The sequence below is a fragment of the Cetorhinus maximus genome, chromosome 11, assembly GCF_964194155.1.
Source record: "Cetorhinus maximus chromosome 11, sCetMax3.hap1.1, whole genome shotgun sequence".
In the NCBI taxonomy this organism is placed as follows: domain Eukaryota; kingdom Metazoa; phylum Chordata; class Chondrichthyes; order Lamniformes; family Cetorhinidae; genus Cetorhinus; species Cetorhinus maximus.
In genome coordinates, this window is record NC_135889.1 from 60,901,728 (window position 1) to 60,919,339 (window position 17,612).

A 17,612-nucleotide genomic window follows, 5' to 3' on the forward strand; every position below is an offset into this window, starting at 1 on the left:
TTAAGACACTAGTTTCAGACCAAAGTTTCTGACTCTCAAACTGAATGAGAAGTTCCATCATACTGTGATCACTCTTCCCTAGAGGATCCTTTACTATGCGATTTTTAATTAACCCTGCCTTCTTCGGAAGAATCATATTAGACACAAAACATTGGGTGGAATCGTCCAGATTTGCACAAAGTGCAGTAGCAGGCGGGAAAAAGAATGTTTTACCTGCTGGCCGCAATGGCAGGTTTTCGTGCTGCATCATCCCATTCCCAATGCGTCCCTCCTCATCAATAATGTATTCCCAGGAAACATGCCAGATCACTGGTGGGGCAGCTTCTGATTCGCCCATCCCGTCATCACCTCAGGCCTTCAGTAATCCAAGCTCCATATTTAAAGAGCACACCTGCACAGAGCTCGCTCTCTTTAAGGGATTAGAAGCTGCTGCAAAGTCATGGCTGCCAAAGGAATGAAACATGCTGCCCCCAAATTTAGCAATGCCTCCTCAGGCACCTACTGGATGCAGTGGAAGCCTGCCGTGAAGTCCTCTACCCCTGCTCTGGGCAAAGACCAGCAAGCCAGGCATGGCAGGGGACTGCGGAAGCAAGGCAACAAATCCAGCATGGGAGGTGGTGGCAGCGGTGGTCAGCGCCAATGCCTTGCAAAAGAGGACAGCCATCCAGTGTGGAAAGAGAATCTCCTCCATTCCACCAGGGTAGGTCACTCTTCTTATCACTCTCAACTCACACAGTCATGAACCCATCACATATCCACAGGGATCTCACTCACTGCCAGTTCAAGGGACATCACCATTCACTCTCTCACATACACCTTCAATAACCCTGCAGATTGTGTCCTCATCCCATCAATGGCACCACTCATCACCCAGACATGCCAGGCATCCTTCTCATCCGAACTGGCAGGCGTCCTGCTTACAATCCCTTCGTGCAGGTCAAGCTGGCACACAACAAGAGGGAGAGGTCACAGACTGGAGGGGGAATACCTGACACCGAGGTCCTCACAGACTTTGAAAACAAAGCCACCCAGCTGGCCGGCAACAATCTGGACGGTTCCTGTACTGACGGTGAGGTCAGTGATGCTCAACCAAGTGATAACCCAGAGTGCAACATCCATCAGACAACCATGCCGTGAGTGAGTTCCCCTGTTCCGCAATCCCCTGCCAGGCACTAATTATCTCCGCTCGCTTTCACAGGAACAACTGGGAAGCAGCCGAGGGGGATCCATGAGCCAGGTCCTCAACTCAAGCCCCAAAGACATCACGGAAGAAGAATCTGGTGACACCTGCATTGAAGTCCTGTCACAGCGCTCACCCACACCCTCACTAGCACAGAAACACACACCTCAATGGGAGTTAGGTCTAGAGTAGCCTCAGGGTCACAATCTGGTGAGCACATTGCACTGTCTGAGCCACGGCAGGCGGGCGGCAGAGACTTCCTAGATTTCTGGCACATGGTGGAATGCTGGAGGCCTGAAATCTGCTGAGTCAGATGACGAGCTTCTGGACTCGGTCATACCTCAGTTGTTGGAACTACAAAGGGAATCTCGGGAACATCAGGAAGTGATGTCCGCTGCACTCCTCAGATTGCAACGCATGATGGAGGAGTCTGTCCGGCATCAAGCTGAGGTGATTGACCGAGGACAACACTGGTAGGATGGCGGCTGCCGTGGACATCGGTCCTGCACTACTGCGCGAGCTGAAATCTATCGCTGATGACATAGTTGGCCTCCAACAGTGCGTACACGAGAGGGGTGCAGGGCAGCTCAACCTCACTCCAGCTTCCCCTTCTCAAGGAGTCAGCCTGGGGCCCTGGGGGGACTTCCCAGGTTTCTGGCACTCGGAGGATTGTTGGAGGCCAGAAATCTGCTGAGTTCAAGTCAGGTGAGGAGATAAAAGCAAAATACTACAGATGCTTGAAATCTGAAATAAAAACAGAAAATGCTGGAAAAACCCAGTATCTCTAGCAGCATCTGTGGAGAGAGAAACAAAGCTAACATTTCGAATCTGTATGAGGAGCCTTTTGACTCAGTCATACCTCAGTTGCTGGAGCTGCAAAGGCAAGCTCGGGAACATCAGGAAGGGATGTCCGCTGCACTCCTCAGATTGCAAAGCACGATGGAGGAGTCCGTCTGCCTTCAGTCTGAGGCTTGCCAATGCACCAAGGTCAATACTGGAGCCAACAGCTCCAGTTCCACAGGCCAAGGAGGGTGCCACTGCCACACAGCAGGACCCTGAAAGCAGGCCTGGGCCCTCCAAATCTTTGCCCTCCAGAGGACACCCACCAAGGTCACCATAGACAAAGCGTAGCAGTCAGCAGGCTGTCTCCACCTCCGCTGTGGATGTCAGGGGAGCACTAAGACGTAGCGGCAAGGTTTGGAAGGTTACGAAGATGTGGTTGTACAGCCTGGGCATGGGTGTTAATCACTTGTACATAATGTTCGCTATTGTAAATAAATTCACAAGAATATCTCCCTGCCCTTGGCTCCTTCTTCTGATGAGCAGTGTTTGCATTACTCAGATGTGAAACCTTGGTTTCTGCACAAGATGAAGGCAGGTGTCTCAGTCCAGGATCTCTTCCCTGTGCAGTGTGTAACCTTCAGAATAAAGTGATGGTCCAGCCTCACACTCCCTGGACACATTCCTGATGCCTGCACCTCGATGGTACTTGTCATTGCTGCCAGAATGTCGTGGGCAGGTGTCACAGAGTTCCCTCATTCTCTCTGTGGCTCTCAGCACCTTAGAGGTGGGGCTGGCCCCCATCTCTTCAGCATCTGTGACCGGTGATGGTGTGCTCCTGAAGGGCTCAGGTGCTGAAGGCGGACAAAGGATCAGGTGCTTTTAAAGTTTCATGGCTGCATCTCCATGATGTGACCCTGATCACAAAGCGCAAGCGAGCTGCCCTCGGCCAGACAGGAGTCAGACATTCACAGAGACGATGTGAAGACCTATGGAGTGTCCTCACTGCATGTTGTCATCACCTTCCTGGAATTGAGCATCTATTAGGGCCTCTGCTGCGTCTCCATGACATCAGCCTGAGCACTGAGGGTATGTGCGCTGCCATCAGCCATACAGGAGTCAAACATTTACAGATGCAAGGTGAGGATATCAGGACTGTCCTCACTGCATCTCGTCATCTTTCTCCATGAAACTTATGGCTATGAGGGCTTCCCGAGCGCCTACCTCGCCTGGCCAGTACGATGGCCTCATAGCCGGCACCCTTGCCTTTGAGGGCCTCGTCATCATCATCCCCTTTGCTGTCTTCCTCATCGAAGGAGATGTCCAGCTGCTCCATCTCCTCAGCCAGGTCCTCCCCCCACTCCACCCTGTTGTGGCGCCAGATTGTGGAGTACGCAGCAAGAGACAATGATGTGCAACACCCTCGGTGGACTGTATTGTAGTGCTCCACCAGACCTGTCGAGTCACTGGAACCTCATTTTCAAAATGCCTATTGTTTACGCCACCAAAGTCCAGGTTGTGACACGAGCCTTGTAGTACCGTCTCTCTGCTGCAGCCTGAGGCCGCCGCACGGCACCATCAGCCATGTCCTCTGTTGGAGAGAGGAGCCATTCCTGCAGCCTCTGTGGACCCTGGAAGATGTCAGGGATCTGAGACCTGCTCAGGATGTGGGAGTCGTCGACGCTGCCTGGGAATTGTGGGCAGAACTGTAGGATATGATTGTGGTGGTCGCACACCAGCTGAACATTTAGCGAGTGGAAGCCCTTGCAGTTGATGTAGTTGACTGCTTGTTACCAGGGAGATCTGAGCGCCACGTGAGTGCAGTCGATGGCGCCCTGAACCACTCTGGTGGGAAACCAGAGGTCTGCACAAATCCCAGCACTCTTGCCTCCTGGATTTCCTGATCCTGGGTGAAATTCGCAAAGTTCTGTACCTTGGTGAAGATGGTGTCCATGACCTACTGGATACACTTGTGCGAGGAGACTTGCGAGATCCCACATAGGTTACCTATAGAGCCCTGGAAGGAGCCACTGGCATAAAAATTGAGCGCCGCAGTCACTTTCACGGCCACTGGCAGTGGATGCCGTCCAGGTCCCCGTGGCACCAAATTCCGCAGCAAGTGGTATATGTGACTGACCAGTTCCCTAGACATGTGCAATCTTTGGCGACACCGGTTCTCGGTCATCTGCAGGAATGATAAAGACCATCTATAGACCCTGGTTCTAGCAATGTGCCTACGAGCGACGGCTTGCTGTGGGTCTTCAGCTGCATGCACAGCAGGCCTTGCTTCCCCTTGATCTTGAGAGAGCTGCTCCTCCCTTTGCCCAGTCAGGCACCTCTGCCGCTCTCCTTCTTTCCTAGTCTCTGTAAGCCATGAGGAATATCGCTATCTCACCAGGCTGCATGATCCTAATGTTCTCCTCCTGCAGAATCAACGAGGGAGACACGTGGGTTAGCATGGTTGTATTAAGAACCTCTCTTGGTTAAGTCTGAAGGCCACTTGGATAGCCAGTGTGTAATGCGCTCATTGGCTGTCCGAAACCCCACCCACCTCTGCCCCACTCCACCTGACTGATTGGCAGCAGCCTTGCCCATTGGACTGCATGCTGTGCTCTCAGCTCAGGCACAGGTATTCTCCTAACCCACACTGCAAGGCTACGCTGTTAGCTTGAACCATAATGGATACTGGTCCAAACCTTAATAAAGGCATTGAAAAGGGCTGTGAGCACCTCCACCAGTGACTGCGCCATGGCCACTTTTCGCAACGGAATTGTACAACTTGTCCAGTCGGCCAATTATTCTGCTTTCCCCCCAAAACACACATTATTTTGGAGTCTGCGTCCGAGGAGTGAACATTTCTGGAACATTTGGTGACGTTCTCATGTTTTTGCGTTGCTTGAGTCGGCAGAAAATCTTCAGAGGCCCGACTCCAAGCACGTCAATGGAGCTGCTGCTGAACGGTCTCAGCTGTGGAAGAATGCTCACTTTTGACAAGGTTTTCCAAGTATGTGACCGCTCCCCTCACACTCCACACCCCCACCTCTCCGGCATGCGCTTGAGTATTTCCTTCAGTCTGTGCTGTCTTGCCCCCCACCCCTGGTCTGACCCATATTGGAGCCCTGGCACCGCACTGAAAGCCAGCTGGGAAAAAGCGACTTGCCCATGCCCCCCTTGAATGCGTTGCGCCTCTTCCTTGATGTCCTATGGGCGATGACTGTGAGCACTCACTTCCGAGTTCCCCTTGAAGTTCAGGTCGCCAGGTGCAAGCCTTTTAAAGATAGTCGTAAATCACACCGTTCTGAAGTCACGTCAAGGTGGGTGGTAAATTTGACGTGGGGGGATAATTCTGATGAGCAGGGCTTATAATTAAATGGAAATACATTAAAATGACGTTCCCAATGTGCGGCAGCTGGAAACATGGCCCCCCCATTGACGGGTGGAGTGGACAATCGCAAACTGATTTCACGACAGCGTGCACTGCACCCCACAGCCCCCCCCTCCCCACCGCTCACCCACTTGCCATGACACCTGTCGCCAACGCGGCCGGAACATTCCGGCCATGAACTCTGTTTCTCAATCCACAGATGCTGCCAGACTGCTGAGTTTTTCTAGCACTTTTTGTTTTTAATTCAGATTTCCAGCATCTGCAGTAATTTATTTTTATTATAATGTTTTTTCTGTATGGATAAGTCAAATTTTCTTTATCTTGTAATCTTAGGGCTTCTTTAACTGAATTATGCCAAAGAAAAATATAGCTTGTATATAATACTAAGAATAAGCATTGTGGTTAGATTTTTTTTCATTCAATAATAAAACCAGCTTTAGTTCTATTCCTTATAGGAACGTACTGTGGTTTATTTTGGATTTATTTAAACTGTTACCAAGGTAAAATTTGCATTAGATGATAAAAGCATTTTAAAATTATGAAATTAGCTTTACTTTTTGATTTATTTGACAAACTGTCGTGTGTTTCTTTGACAGTATATTCGAAACTGGAAACTCATCATTGAGCTCTACAATAAACTACATACTTCTGTACTGGAAGTGGAATTTCCACTTGTTGAGCAGGAATTAGAGAAGATTAATAAACAGCTGAGACCTGCTTTGGAAACCCTAACATGGCAGACTGAGGATTCATGGGAATATATCCAGCAGACTAGAGATATTATACAAGATGTGAACAGCAGAGTGCAGAAAATCAAATGTAATGTGGAGAAAATACACTCAATAGTGCATAACTGGAATGATGCGTTGTTTTTTCTGCATAATAAATATGAATCTGATAAGTTCTGCCTTGATAAGGAGGAAAAAATGATAAAATACTACAAATTGATTCAAGACGGAGGAGAATCAATTCACCAACTGGTCAAGGTCAGTGTTTTTAATGCACCATAATATATAAATTAGGTTTCTGATATAATTGTTTGGAGCAAGTTTGGGGATACAACATCCACTGACATAGATGATGGTCTATTTTGGATTGATTAGGTCAAAGACAAAATTCTGGTTGATATCAGAATGTTTTCAGTGACTTTCTTAATTGTAAAGAATTTTTAACCATATGTTACATTTTGGGCTTTTAGAATCATCTAAATCTAAAAAAGCAGTAATGCATTTGCTATAAAAATTTAAGGATTATTAAGATATCACAAAAACTTTGGGTTAGGTACTGGTGATGGAAAGATGCGAAATGCTACTTTTACAGAACTACTTGCTGCTTCTCCTGCTTTCCTTTATGCATTCAGGAATCCATGCAGAAATTGTCCTTTGGTACAAGGAGCTCTTTTATGTTTAGCATTTTAAAATTTATCCTATTGTATAAACTGATATGAAGGATGCTTGCTCTTTAAATACAAATAATGCATTGCTCTATGCTTTAACAAACGATTAAATGAACCTACCTTTATATGCCTTTGTACATCACACCTGAACTGCTAATATTTAAAGATCAGAATCACAGAATCACAGAATTGTTATGGTGTAGAAGGAGGCCATTCAGCCCATCATGTCTGCACAGGCTCTCTGAACATTTTAACTTAGTGCCAATCTCCTACCTTTTCCCCGTAATCCTGCTCATTGTTTCTATTTAGATAATCATTCAATGCCCTCTTGAATGCCTCAATTGAACCTGCCTCCACCACACTTCCAGGCAGTGAATTCCAGACCCGAACCACTCGTGTGTGAAGAGGTTTTTTCTCACCTCGCATTTTCTTCTTTTATAAAGCACTTTAAAACTGTGCCCTCGCAATCTGTTTATGAGCGGGAACAGTTTCTCCCTATCTACTCTGTCCAGACCTCTCGTGATTTTGAAAACTTCTATCAAGTCTCCTCTCAGCCTTCTCCTCTCCAAGGAAAACAGTCCCAACTTCTCCAATCTTTCCTCATAAATGAAGTGTCTGATCCCTGGAATCATTCACATCCTTCCTATAGTGTGGCACTCAGAACTGTACACAATAATCCAGCTGAGGTCTAACAAGTGTCTTATATAAATTTAGCATAACCTCCCTGCTCTTCCACTCTATGCCACTATTAATGAAGCCTGGAATACTGTATGTTTTAGAAACAGCTCTCTCTATCTGTCCTGCCACCTTTAATGACTTATGTACATATACACTCAGGTCTCTCTGCTCCTGCACACCCTTTAGAATAGTATCTTTTATTTTACACTGTCTCTCCATGTTCTTTATACCAAAGTGTATCACCTCACACTTCTCCGCATTGAACATCATCTGCCACCTATCTGCCCACTCCACCAATCTGTCAATGTCCTTTTGAAGTTCTACACTGTCCTCCTCACAGTTTATAGTTCTCCCAAGTTTTGTGTCATCCGCAAACTTTGAAATTGTCCCCTGTACACCAAGATCTAGATCATTTATATATATCAGGAAGAGCAAGGGTCCCAATACTGACCCCTGGGGAACTCCACTAAAAACCTTCTTCCAGCGTGAAAAATACCCATTAACCATTACTCTCTGTTTCCTATCCCTCAGCCAATTTTGTATCCACGTTGCTACTGTCCCTTTTATTCCATGACCTATAACTTTCCTCACAAGTCTGTTGTGTGGCACTGTATCGAATGCCTTTTGGAAGTCCACATCAACCACATCACATTAACGGCCTTGCCCTCATCAACCATCTCTGTTACCTCTTCAAAAAACTCCAGCAAATTAGTTAGATTTTCCTTTAACAAATTCATGCTCTTCCAGATCAATTCAGACTATTAATTCTATCCCGAATAATTGTTTCTCGACATTTCCCCACCACCGAAGTTAAACTGACTGGTCTGTAATTGCAGGGCAGATCTTTACAGCCTTTTTTGAACAAGGGCGTAATGTTTGCAATTCTCCAGTCCTCCCGCACATCCCCTGAATCCAGGGAACATTGAAAGATTATGGCCAGTGCCTCTGCAATTTCCACTCTCACTTCCTTCAATATTCTTGGATACATCTCATCTGGTCCCAGTGCTTTATCAACTTTAAGTACCGACAGCTTATCCAATACCTCCTCCTTATCAATTTTAAACACTTCTAGCGACTGCATTTCCTCCTCTGTCGCCATGGCCTGGGCAGTATCTGCCTCGTAGATAAAGACAGATGCAAAGTATTCATTTAACACCTCAGCCATGCCTCTTGCCTCTATGTGTAAACTTTTCCAATGAGAAGTCAGCAGGGAACACATCCTTGCCAATCAGGTCTGTCCTGCAGCCATTTAATGAGGAGTGATAATTATTTGGAGGCAAGACCTCCGTCCCTCACTCAGGTGGAAGCCCTGCCTCAGAGAGCTGCCAGCCAATCTGATTGATCGGCAACTCTGCAGTCCCAGCAGCACCACTGGGAGCAGTGGCCACTGCTGGGACTACAAGCAGTCCCCAGGGTGAAAGTGCCAAAGCACCAAGACACAGGGAAGGCTGGGATCTCGCAGAGAGGAGGGAAGGAGAGGCCTGGGCAGGGTAGGGATGAGGTGGGTGGGAGTCGTGATTTGAAGGACAGGCGGGGAGTGAGCACCTGAGGGGGAGGGGCCCAGACCTTGCAGGAGGCACCCAATCTCAAAAGAAGGCCAGAACTGGGAGCACGCCCCCTCCCGCACCCCCTGCTCAACCTGCCCAGGCCGAGGCTCAAGAAGGAAAATCTGCTGGGCCTCCCCTCTCCCCCCACATCCCACCCCATCCCTGAGTTGAGGCTGGGCTGGGAAGCAGTTCTTAAGTGACCACTGTTTACTGGTGTAACCCCCCACCCGCCTGTAAACCTGCTGGTGGGGGCCTGTATAATACTGCACCAGGGTTTCCTCATATATGTGTCTGTGTCTGTGTATGTGTATAAATACATGTTCAGAATTTAATATCTTTTATATTACCGCTCTCTGGAAATCTAACTTATTTTGAATCAAGTTGACCTGCAGTAAACCTGATCTTCCAGGATTCATCTTTGCCGCCTTTTTTAACTTTGATTAAATTTGCAGGTTATGTGATGCTTGCATTATAAACATTGCATGCATTTTTCCTTTAGAAATTTACAGGACTTTTATTTCAGAGATATATTTAATGTTTAGGTTAAAAAGTTTAAATTTTGTCTCAAACTGCTATCTGGGTAAATCTGTATTGCTTTCACTTAACTGGCACTTTTCTGTCAAAATATTTCAACCGTTGTGACTTTTAAGTAGTTGCATAAACCAGACTCAAAATATTTGTGATGAACTACATTTCCATCAATTAGATAAGACCCTGATGGACTTGTCTTTTCCCTGGTAAATGATCATCTTAAATTGCTTTTGTTTTGAAACATTGAACTGTAAGATATTTTTGATTTTAGTAGAGTACTTTAGAAAAGCAATGTTGCATTTTTAGTTAATTTCATTGGGACATGTCTTTTTTCCCTTTGGTTTTTTAGTTAAACTATCTCCTGGTAGCCAGAATGGAATTGCATTCAATATTTGCAGATGTTAACCATTCCTTATGTTGTAAGAAATTGACATGTTTTTTTCTGTTTGTAGGATAATCTTCATCTGTTCCGTGCTGATCCCCAAGCTGATGAGTGGAAGGTCTACACTGAGTACATTGATCACATCATTTTGGATGGATTCTTCATTGCTATTAAATCCTTCCTTCAGTATCTAATTGAATGCACAGAAATTTTGCCAAAATCGCCACCTCTGTTTGAAGTGCAGCTGGTCCTTCATGGCTGTGAATTGTCATTCAATCCTCCCTTGGACCTGGAAATGAATAATAATTTTTATGATCTCATAGAAGAATTAATAAATGATATATACAAAATGGCCTCTAAAGTAAAAAGAGTAGCAAAACATCTCGGCGTTGACACCTATCAGGTAATATAACTCTCATTAGATTAATTTCGCTAAAAGAAGGAGCTTGCATTTATGTAGGTCCTCATGGGCAGGATTTTTCAGTTGGCATGTGGGGGTGGGCCCAACACGCCAACGTGTAAAATGACGCACGGTGACGTTGGGCATACATCCTGATGTCATCGTGCAGTCCCGCAATATTTTGTTCGGCGGGCGTGCGCCGGAGTTGGCTGCGCGCCCGCCGAAATGTAAACGGCTTATTAAGGCCATTAACAAAGTAATTAGTGTAATTGTTAATGCTGCCCGTCCAATGTTACGCTGGGCCAGCCTTAATTGGCCCGCCTGCATAAACTGGCAGCGCGGAGCCAATTGTGGGTGGCAATCGGCTCCACCCCCGCCTGCTCCCGCTGAGCCTGCCCACCGCCTGAAAAATTCAGGCCGATATGATTTCAGGTTGGCCAAACATAATTTACAGCCATTGAAGTAGTTTTGAAGGGTTAATGTGAGAAATGCAGCAGCAAGATCCTACTCACAATTAGTAACCAGATGACCAATCGTTGGTGATGGAGAACTTTTTTGGAACATTACAATGGAATCTTTTATACCACCCGGGAGGGCAGACAGGGTCTCAGTTCACCTGAAAGATGGTGCCACCGATACTGCAGCACTCCTTCAGTACTGCATCAAAGTGACCACCTGGATTATGTGCATGAGTCCCTGAAACAGGGCTTGAATCAGTTCTGTTGAAGGGTCATGAGGACTCGAAACGTCGACTCTTTTCTTCTCCACTGATGCTGCCAGACCTGCTGAGTTTTTCCAGGTAATTCTGTTTTTGTCTTAAACCCATAGCTTACTGACTCAGATAAGAGAGTGATGTAAAGGTGACCCTTAAGATAGGAAAGAGAAAGTAAAACTGGGTGAGAAACCCAGAAATAAAAAATGGTAAAAACCGGGGGCAGAATTTTCCCCCCATTGAGGGGGGTTGTGCGGGGGTGGGCTGGAGCGGGCGCGAACCCGATTGGTGCCCCCCGATCAGGTCCGTGCCACCATTTTATACAGAGGTGCCTCAGGGAGATTAGTTTATGGTTTAAACATTTAAATAAAGAAATTAAAAACTTTTAAAATGTGTCCCCTCATATGACAGTGTCACATGAGCTGGGACATGTCAATGAATTAAAAAAAAAATTAATCGAATTTTTAAACACTTCATGAAACCTCATCCTGCCCGTGGATGAGGTTTTAATGAAAAATGCAAAGGCGGCCTGGGCTCTTCGCCTGCCCGTCATCTTAAAGTTGGACGGGCAGCTCATTTTATTAATTCAATTAGTTTTTAACAGGCCTTAATAGGCCTTTGACAGTTCAGTGGGCGTGCAGCTGACTCAGCCGCACACCCGCCGAACTGAAAATCTAAATGACGTGGTGATGTCGGGACGCCCGCCCAACGTCACCACGCGTTATTTTATGCATCAGCGAGTGGGCTCCGCCGCCCCCTCACCGACTCGAAAATTCTTCCCTGGGAAATAAGAATACTGGTCTGAACACCTTAAAAAGGAACACCAGTAAAAACTGGGAAATAAGAGCACTGGTCTGAACTGTTTTTTTCTTCTGGGAAACATAGGGCTAGGGTGTGAAAATAGTGATCAACACCATAAATTTTGTTGCATTGCATCAGAGATGTTGGGAAGTGAATTAGAATCATGACCCAGTGTTGCAGAGAGTAATTCTCATCTTCAACCAGCCATCCATATACTTGCCTGATATGAGTTGACAGTGAGTGTATATTGTTTTGGTGTAAAATACAAGAAGAATGGCAACAGCAGTTCTGTTCCGGAAAGCCAGTTTGTGGAGGGTAGAACTGGACCCAAACATTACACACTTTTATATTTATTTGCTGAATTGCACAATATAAGCATGTTCCTCTGAACTCCACAACCACAGTTTCAATCTGTGTCTCCGTACTTCTTGTAAGACTGATCCACAAAGCCATATAGATTAGAAGGCTCAGGATTTGATCCATGGTCTATGCTGGATCGGTTGGGCAAAGATGGGATGTGGCAATAAGCATCAGGGTTAGGAGACCATGGGATCTTTAACTTGAGAAGGCAGACATGGCCTTGATTTAATGTCTTGTCTGAAAGGCAGCACCTCTAACAGTGCAGCACTTGAAACATTGAACGATTGGGCTTAGGTTATGTGCCCAAATGCCTGGAGTGGGATTTGAACCCACAAGCTTCTGACTCAGGGCAAGAGTCACTGATCCACAGCTGACCCTCTGTCTATCTATTTTTTTTCAGTCTCCACAGAGACTATCAAAAATTGCCATTGCCAACTCTATTTCAAGTCGTCATAGCGGGGTATTGGGAAAAGTTTTCAATAAGCAATAATCATGCCTCGGTTAAACCTCATCGGCTACGATACTGCCACTGTGCAAAGCTTTTTATAAAGGAAAGCATGCACATTTCCAACCATTGTTTATGGAAATCAGGGGACACCTGGATTTGGACCAGGGACCTCTTGATCTGCAGTCAAATGCTCTACCACTGAGCTATATCCCCTCACAGGGAGCTTCAAAATCCAGGAACTTCAGCTATTGTAAAACACCACGAGCCTCACATGATTTGAACACGCAACCTTTGGATCTGGAGTCAGACACGCTACCGTTGCGCCATTATATGGGACTCAAGAGAATGCCCAAATAATGCCCATCAGCTGCAACCAATTAAACTCAATTAATATACAATTGAAAACAGATAGTGTGCTTGGAAGTGCTTCAGCTTGCACTCCTCTGCACTTTAAGGAAGGAACACACTTTCCTGTTCAAAAGGTGATGGTGTTCTTAAATGGAGCATGGATGATGATATAGGATGGTCAACTGCACCCTGCTCAGTAGAAGTTAAGACAATTTTTTATTTGTTCATGGGATGTGGGCATTGTTGGCAAGGGCAGCCTTTATTGCCCATTCCTAACTGTCCTTAAGAATGTGATGGTGACCCACCTTCCTGAAACACTGCAATCCAAGTGTCTTGGCACACCCCTGGTGCTGTTAGGAAGGGAGTTCGAGGATTTTCATCCGGTGATGTTGAAGGAACAGCAACATTGTTGCAAGTTAGAATGGTGTGTGACTTGGAGGGGCACTTGCAGGTAGCGGTGTTCCCATGCATCTGCTGCTCTTATCCTTCCAGATGGTAGGGGTTGAGAGTTTGGAAGGTCTTGTCAAAGAAGCTTGGTGATTTGCTACAGTAAATAGTAAATTTACTATGGTCCATACTGCTGCCACTGTGCGGTGGTGGTGGAGAAAGTGAATGTTTAACAACCACAACCATTTTCCTTTTGCTAGGTATGACTTCAACCTGTGGAGAGCTTTCCCCCTAACTCCCATTAACTTTGATTTTGCTCGGTCTCCTTGATGCCACACTCGGTCAAATGCCACCTTGTGCTGTAATCTCTTTTGAGATCAATACCATTTATAAAGAGATTCGAACTTCCAGGTATTAGCTGAAAGAATGACCCAACAAGATTTCACATAACAAATTACTAAAACAAACACTTGGCATGCATGTAGCTGGACCTCTCTCCCTCTCTGCTGCAGCCCCTGCTCTCTGGAGGCCCCTTAGCCTGGGTGAATGAAGCCCTGGTAGATGGCCTCAGTGCACCAGGGCTCTTATGCAACATACCAACCTCTGCCCTTTTCCTCCCACCTGTTTCTTGTGTTAAAGTGCCAGTGCCCAGATGGGACACTGGCAGCATGCCCCCTCAGTGCTGGCACCTTCCCCCCACCTCCTCCTTTGTTTGCCAGTGCCCATTCTGCTCCACCCTCCCTGGCACACCACTTTGGTTCTCACGATGGCTGGCTAAGAAAGCCAGCACTGAGTTCCCGCTTGCTTGCAGCCTACTTTTACTGGGCAAAGCTCTGAAGCCTTCATGCACCATTTGCAAAATTCAATTAATTCTGTAAAATTCCTCTTTATTGGTCAAGTAATTGCCTTAATTAGCTTCCTGTCTCATACGGAAGTTATGCTAAAGCTGTACTGAACCTTGGTTAGAATACTTAATGTAGTTCTGGTTGCCATATTATAAAGAGGATACTGAAGCACTGGAGAGGATACTGAGAAGGTTTACAAGGATGATACCAGAAATGCAAGGCTTTACATATTAAGAAAGGATTGACAGGTTGGGTCTCATCTCTCTTGAAAGAGGAAGGTTGAGGGGTGGACTAATAAAGGTCTTTAAAATTATGAAAGGTTTTGATTGAGTGGACACGGAGAGAATGTATCCTCTTGTGGGAAGGAGCATAACTAGAGGCCATCAATAGAAGTGAGTCACCAAGAAATCCAATGGGGAATTCAGAAAAAACCTCTTTACTCAAAGAGTGATGAGAATGTGGAACTCGTTACCACAGGGAATGGTTGAGGTGACTAATATAGATACATTTAGAGGGAACCTAGAAAAGCATATGAGGGAGAAGGGAGTAGATGGTTACAATGTTAGATTTGGATGAAAAAATATTGGAGGAGACTTGAGTGGACCATAAACATTGGCATGGACTGGTTGAGGCGAATGGTCTGTTTCTGTATCATATTTCCCATGTGATCCTACATGTAATCCTGTGTCCACATGCGAAGTCATCCTGCTACGCAGGCCGTTGTCAGGAAAATTAAGAAGTGACATGGCAAGGTTGGGCATCTGGCACAATGTCTTCCATCCTGATATCCTGTACACTGAACCTGTTCCCAGAGAGCCTGGAAAATCTGGCCATTATGTCCTGTGCATTATTGCTAAATCTCCCCCAAAAAATTCTCTGGCACCAACAGTAATGCTGAAGCTAATAGGAAAATTGATGTAGAGAAAGTTCCAGGAAAGCAACAAAAAAAGTTTTTAACAGCAAAATTTGAGCAAGTACAGTAACCTGTGAGTAACCTTTTTTAAAATTGCATCTGCCTATTTGATACTTTTGCTGCAGTGATTGTTTTTTTCAGTTAGGCCACAGGTAGTAGGGGAAGGAAAGCAAGCTTCAGCTATCAATCTATAATGAAATTCCATTTACCTCCAGCGAGTTGCCTGTATTGCATGTGCAGGAAAATTGCAACAGTTATTTTTGCAGCAGGGAATTCAGTACTATGTATCGTCGTCCCAATTTCCTCCAACACCTGATGTGAGCCTACCAGAAAGGAAGAGCTATGTACAGGAGGAAAATCCAGGCCTACCATTCAACATTAAGCCCTCATTGTGTGGGCCCAGGATTCTGGATTAGGGAGGTGAAGATTTTGCTTCAGATGAAGGAACTGAAACTAATAAATTCCCTTATACACCAGCTCACCTAGAAAAAGGAGGGGATTTGTGAAGCACTTGTTTTGAGGAAGCCAGTAGTTTATGGGAAGAATCCAGTAGACTAGAAATGGACAATTATAGTTCCCATATTCAAGGTGGACACAGAGGCAAGTACATGTCTAATTGTTTAACTTCGATAAACAGAAAACAAATGGAATCAACAAGATGGAAATGTGTCTGAAGAAAATAACTAATAAATAACGAGCAGCACAACTTTTGAAATGTTAGATTTTGCCTATGCGCAACCACTTACACTTTTTTTCCTGCCCTGAGTGTTAAGAGGTAACTACATAGTGACTCTTGATACTCTCAACACAACTAGAGATGGACAATTGATTGTGTTACTCACATTCAAAGGGCAAAGAAAATACTAAAGGCTTTCTAAGTTTGAGAGATGTCTAAGGGGACATTGTAGAATCAAATAAAATACTTAATAGAATATAGAAATCAATCTAAAATAATACTTTGATGAGGTAATGCCAGTCGATAGCTGGGATGTTTTGTCAGAGAGAGTAGTGGCCAAGATACTGAGTTCCTGTAATGTGAAGATAGTAGTGTTCTTTTCTGGAAGTATGTGATTAAAAGAGCTGAAGCATTTCCTTCATCCAAATCTATATTTTGTTCTTGTAAAGTGTTCCTATTCAATTTTTTCTTGATAAACTTTGAAAATATACTGAATTTATCACATCTATCCATTTGTCCAAAGATTGATTAATCCAGGGTTAGCTTGAATAATTTTGTTATATTGATCTAATATTAAATGTCTTATGAAACGTTAAGTAAATAACTTTGACTAGCAAAATAGCTTTGTGTAAGCTGAAGCATTCATTTGTTCCTTAGTAGTTTGTAGAAAAAGGTTGAATATATTTTAATTTCCGCACACAGCAAGAAGTGGATAAGATGAGCGATTTGGTGAGGATGCGTCAAGAGATCATGGACAGAGTGAAAAGAGCTGTTGACAAAGCAAAGAAATACCAAACTTCATTTGACAAATACAGTTATCTGTGGATGAATGACAAAATAGAATTCATGAGGCAGTTCCTCCTCTATGGTCGCTTCCTTACTTCAGAGGAGCTGGAGGTTCAAGCAGATTATGGACTTATAAAATGTCCACCACAGTTGGAGCAGTATAGACAGCAGGTAAGATAATGTTTCATAAAAGTTTGCTAATTAATGAAAAATGACCGGTTGTCCCTCTTCTGGCCCAGTTGGCCCCCCTCTGGCCCAGGTGTGTTGGGTGTTTTAGCTCTACAATTTATGATCAATGAGCAAAAGTCATAACTTTGCTGCATTGGCATTTTGTTCCACGAGAGATAAGATACAGAATTGACTACATAGTTCTTCATGTCAGTTCATAATTTTAACTACAACACCTGAGGAAATGGCAAATAGATGCTAACTTTCCAAACAGTTGAATGGTCAATTTGCAGAAAAGCAGAAATATTGGAAAAATCACTTGCAAATTCTCTCAGTTGGGGAATGATATTTTGCAAGAAGAAACATGAAGTGGAATGGACTAAAAGCTTTCAAAATGAAAAGAAAACTTACATTGTAAAAGTGCATTCAAGAATAATTTTTAACAATACTAAATTATAAACATTAGGTATACCTTGACTGGCTCCCATGATAGCTGTCATTGTTAACAGTTCTCTATTCTCAGGTTCTGCTCCTCTCTCCTTAAAATCTGCCGTCAAACTCCTCAGAAAGCCAGCCCTTGACCCCTGCTTCCTTGCAAACTATCATCCCATCTCCAACCTTCCTTTCCTCAACAAAGTCATCTGGCGCCTCCCAACTTTGTGCCCATCTTTCCTGAAACCCTATGTTTGAATCCCTTCAATCAGGTTTCTGCCTCTGTCACAATACCGAAGCAGCTCTTATCAAAGTCACAAATTACATCCTATATGACTGTAACAAAGGAGAATTATCCTTTCAGGTCCTTCCCATCCTGCCTGCAGCCTTTGACACGATTGCAAGGAGTCTAGTGAATAAGGCAGATGAACTGAGGGCACAGATAAACACTTGATAC

At 44.8% G+C, this 17,612-nt stretch overlaps 2 non-coding genes across 2 annotated transcripts; both read right to left on the reverse strand.

Annotated features, from left to right (window-relative positions):
* Positions 1–12,552: 12,552 nt before the first annotated feature.
* Positions 12,553–12,693, reverse strand: LOC144686996 (U4 spliceosomal RNA). The gene has a single exon (XR_013578034.1). It is a non-coding gene; the product is annotated as a U4 spliceosomal RNA (small nuclear RNA).
* A 48-nt stretch (positions 12,694–12,741) lies between these two features.
* Positions 12,742–12,813, reverse strand: trnac-gca (transfer RNA cysteine (anticodon GCA)). The gene has a single exon. It is a non-coding gene; the product is annotated as a tRNA-Cys (tRNA).
* Positions 12,814–17,612: the final 4,799 nt, after the last annotated feature.